This window comes from Gossypium arboreum, chromosome 8 (assembly GCF_025698485.1).
Source record: "Gossypium arboreum isolate Shixiya-1 chromosome 8, ASM2569848v2, whole genome shotgun sequence".
Classification (NCBI taxonomy): Eukaryota; Viridiplantae; Streptophyta; class Magnoliopsida; order Malvales; family Malvaceae; genus Gossypium; species Gossypium arboreum.
In genome coordinates, this window is record NC_069077.1 from 46,016,418 (window position 1) to 46,021,078 (window position 4,661).

The window sequence follows — 4,661 nt, forward strand, 5'->3', positions numbered from 1 at the left end:
CGATATTTGATTACATGTAAGACCATGTCTGGGACGTCGGCATTATACGAGCTTTCTAAGCTATCAACGTATCCTTATGATTCCAAATGTTTCAACGGGAATTCTGAGAAAATGAATTATGATGTGAACATGTATCCGATTTAGGTACGGTTGGAATGAGTATCATATGTGATGTAAAAAAGTAAGTATATGTACTTTAGTGATCAATTGATGATATGTGATAAAAGCATGAGAAAATATGCTATATGTGCTAAAGAATTTTGGAATATATGAAATGTATATGAACATTGAGGTTTGTGATAGTATTTGGCTATGAATTATATACAAATTGATGATGATTATATGATATAAATAATAAGTTTATTTGTATATGGCTTACTAAGCTTTTGAAAGCTTACTTTGTGTGTGTTTGCATTGTTTTATAGATATCGTTGCTATTGGGAGCTCGGGGATCGTCGAGGATTGTCACCACACTATCAAACTTTAATTTGGTACCTTTTGAAAATGTATATATTAAAGTATGGCATGTGTAGGCTAGAAGTATTTTGAAGTATGTTTTATAATGTGTATATTGTGCTATGAGATATGGCTAAATTATGTTTGAACTTATGGTTTGATTTTGGTATATGATATGTGATGAAATTGTGGTATGTTTGATGTGTTCTTGAATAGCCAAGAGAAATGGTAAGTTTGGTAAGTTTTGGTGTGTGATTATTTGATGATTTGGTAAGATTTTGATATGAGAATGAATGAATTGAAAAGAGGTCATAAACCATATGTTTTGATATGTTTTTGGTTTACGGAATGACATGAATTGGTATGTTATATGAAGATGAGATTGATTGATAATATCATAGTATGAATAATGGATGATTTGTGACTTGAAATGGTTATAATTTGATATGCATTTGGTGTCTATTTGATAATTGTAGGGAGGACCCTTAATGGGTGGCAAATTGGCCTTGTAAATGACCTATTTTTTGCCCACACGGGTGGAGACACGGGCGTGTGTCTCAGTCGTGTTGCTCGAGGGTCATTTCGAAATAAGCCTGAGCAAACCACACGATCATACGCACGGGCGTGTGCTAGGCCTTGTGGCCAAGTCAGTTTCAACCACAGGCTAGACACATGGGCGTATGACTGGCCGTGTGATCCAAGTTAGTAGCCTCTCTAATTTTCACATGGCCTGGCACACGAGCGTGTTTTGTGGCCATATGGACAAGTTAGTATGTATGCCCTATTTTGACACAGCCTAGACACACGACGTGTCTAAAGCCGTGTGAGGCACATGGCCTATTTACACGGGCGTGTGACCTGTACACTTTGAAAAATGTTTTAGTTTCAAAAATTTTTGTATGTGCTTGGTTTAGTCCTTACCCCTTTCTAATGCATGTTTAAGGTCTCGATGACTTATATAAGGGACATTGCGATCATGTTTGATTATGATGGTGGATAATGTATGTGAATTGTTTGTAAAATATTTTTGATTGTCCGGTAATGTCTTTAACCCTAGTCTGGTGACGGATACGGGTTAGGGGTGTTACAATGTTCTTGTCATTACTCTGTGGGAAGAAGCCTAAATGAAAATCACCATCGATACCTCCTATCAGCATGCCCACTATCTTGTTTAATGACTTGAAAAGTCACTCATTTCTAACATGCCGACCATGTTGTTTAGTAACCTTTCCTCTCAACAGCCCTATTTCTTGTTTTATTGCATTTTTACCAACTCTACACATAAATGAAGTTGGTGACAAATACCTGAGAGACTAAGCCAGGTGAGGCGTGCTATGCATATAGGGTTCTTTCATCTTCTTTCATGACCCAAGAATCTGCTAAATCATGCTCTAATACCAAACCTTGTAACGCCCTTGACCCAACCCAATCTACCAGATTTGAATCTCGGGTGTTACGTCCTTCTTACTGATGTAACTTAAAAAAATTCTTCCTTAATGATGCGAGTAGCTCGGTCCAATTCAAAGATCATAATAGAGAAGAGATTAGTTTCCCTCAAGGCCCAATAACGAGATCCAAATCCAAGCAGCCAAAGTCAAACTTCAACTAATTCGTTTAAGATTTTATCACAAAAGAAAAATTGAGAAGAAAAGTTGAAACTTCAAGACAATGGATTTTTAGAGCAAGGATGAATTAGATGGGATTAATTTTGTTTGTGGGCCTCTCAATCTATGATGACAAACCCATGTGGAGAATGTTAACAAGCTTAAGCGAATCATTTTAAGGACCCTAATCAATCCCACAAGTTTAGGCATTTCATATTGGGTTCAGGTTTTAGGCTTAATTTTTATTATAGATGAGCCCGATATTGTATTTATTATTTCTTATTATTTTATTTTTTATTACGAATTCTTTATAATTATTAAGTATTTTCAGTTATTTAAGAGTTTTATGTTAACAAGAAAGTTTTGTTTAAAACTACTTTTTGTTTAGATTAATTAGAGTTTTAGTATACTTTAGAGTTTTATTTGAATGTACTTAGCTAGCTTTAAATAAAGGCTTCTTCATTTTTCACTAAGCAGACAATTTTTTACATTAATAAAGTTTTCAACTCTAAGAGTATGTTTCTTGTGCAAGATTTCTTTCTTATGGTTTTTAGAAGTAGTTTTCTTCTCGATTTTCTTTAAGGAGTCATGAGAATCCATTTTTCACCTTCAATTTTATAAGGATTATTTCATAGAGGGTTGATTAGAGCCATTAATTGAGTTTGTTGGGATTTATATCTCAAAGGGTTCATAGGACATTTATCCTTACATCCATCATAACCATCAGTTTATTCAATCCATCTTCCACTCTAAATTTTGTCTATTTATTTATTTATTTTTATATTTTAATTATTTGTTATTTGTTCTCAAATTTCTTCTTTTGCTATTTTCGACTTTTTTATTACTAAATTTGTTTATTTCTGTTTTTTTTCCAGATTAGATCCAAATCATTCTTTTTCAAGTCGAACAACTTGAATTTGATCCTTCTTTCGCTTCCTCCATTCATCCCGTATCATTTGGTATCATATTCAGGCATTTTAGGTGTTCTTTGTGTTCTTATAAACTGATTTCCAACAAACAAACTCAAAATAGTTTTTTTTCCCTTTTACCTAGAAAGTTTCCGAGAAAAAATATTTTTTAGTGGGTAAACATTTTTTAAATGATCTAAAATTTTACATACTATTTCTTAGCACTATTTTGGAGTATACGAAAATATTTCCCACAAAAAAAGTGATTGAAAAATATAGAAAAAAAGAAAAAATATTAAAAAATTTCGTGGGTTGAATTTTGGGCCAAAATTTTCCAGATAAGATCTACATTATTTGAGGAGACTCCAGCTTAAATTTTGTGATTTTTAGAAATTGAGAACACCTCAAACCAAAAAAAATTAAAGTTGTTTTCCATTGTTTTGGGTTTTCAGTTAGGTAGTTTATTTTCTTTGATTCTAGCATTAGGTTTTCTTTTATTCAGCTTTTTTTATTTTATTTTATTTTATAACACATTTTAAAACATTTTCATTTCTTGTGTTAATAGGTACGGAAATAGTTGCCTCACCTTTCTCCGCGCAACTTGCTTCTTTTGGAGGCATATTTTTCTTTGGCTTCTTAGAGCCTTTGGTCAACTCTGTTAGAGGGAGATCCCACATATTTTTGGATATTATTGAGTTTGATTATGCTTTAAAAGTTACAAGTGATAAAATCTTAATTTCTTTTCTTTGTCTCATAGAGTTTTTTTTTATTGCAAGTGTACAACGGTGAGATTTAATTTTCTTTGATCATTTTCTTTTCTGAGTGTTTTTTATTCCAACCTTTAATAATGGTACGTACACAAAGTAAGGACAATGAGCATGATCTATTTATGGTTACCATGGACCAACTTACAATAAAGCTTGATGAAATTCGACAAGAATTTAAAAAGGTGCAACAATGCTTGGAAAATAAGTTCACCACATTGGAAGCTCAAGTCCTTCATCACAAAGCGGTTTTAATAAAATTTCAGTCAAAATTTAGCTCAAGTGGAAACTAACAATGATGATGATGAGTAGCCTCTTCACCATGATGATAAGACTAATGATTATGATGATGATTATGAGCCGCAACAGTCTTCTGGACGTATTAAACGTGGCTCGCATACTCGTGATGCAACCTACGGTACTAGTTCTCGTAGCCAATTTTCTGTGAATAAACCAAAATTCAGTGTTCCACCATTTAACGACAAGTATGATCTTGACGCCTATTGTGACTTGGAGAATAAAATTTAGTTGCTGCTTCAATATTGCAAATGTTCAAAGGAAGAAAATGTTCCATTAGATACCTTGGAATTCTCCGACTATGCTTTAAGTTGGTGGACTCAATTATTACGGTCCCAAGGACTGAACCATGAGAGATCCATTGACTCGTGGGATGATTTAAATTGAATCTTTTAAAAATGGTATGTAACACCCTTACCCGTATTCAATGTCAGAACAGGGTACGAGGCATTATCGAACTCACAACACAAGCAAACATACAATTCTGAGTCATAAATTTGCGTTCAAATTAAAACCATTCACATTCAATCATAAAGTCCTTAGCACAAGCACAAGAAGCCCAAAACATGCTTTGAAAGTGGTCCAGGACTAAACCGAGAACTTTAGAATTTTTACAAAACTTAGAAAATTTT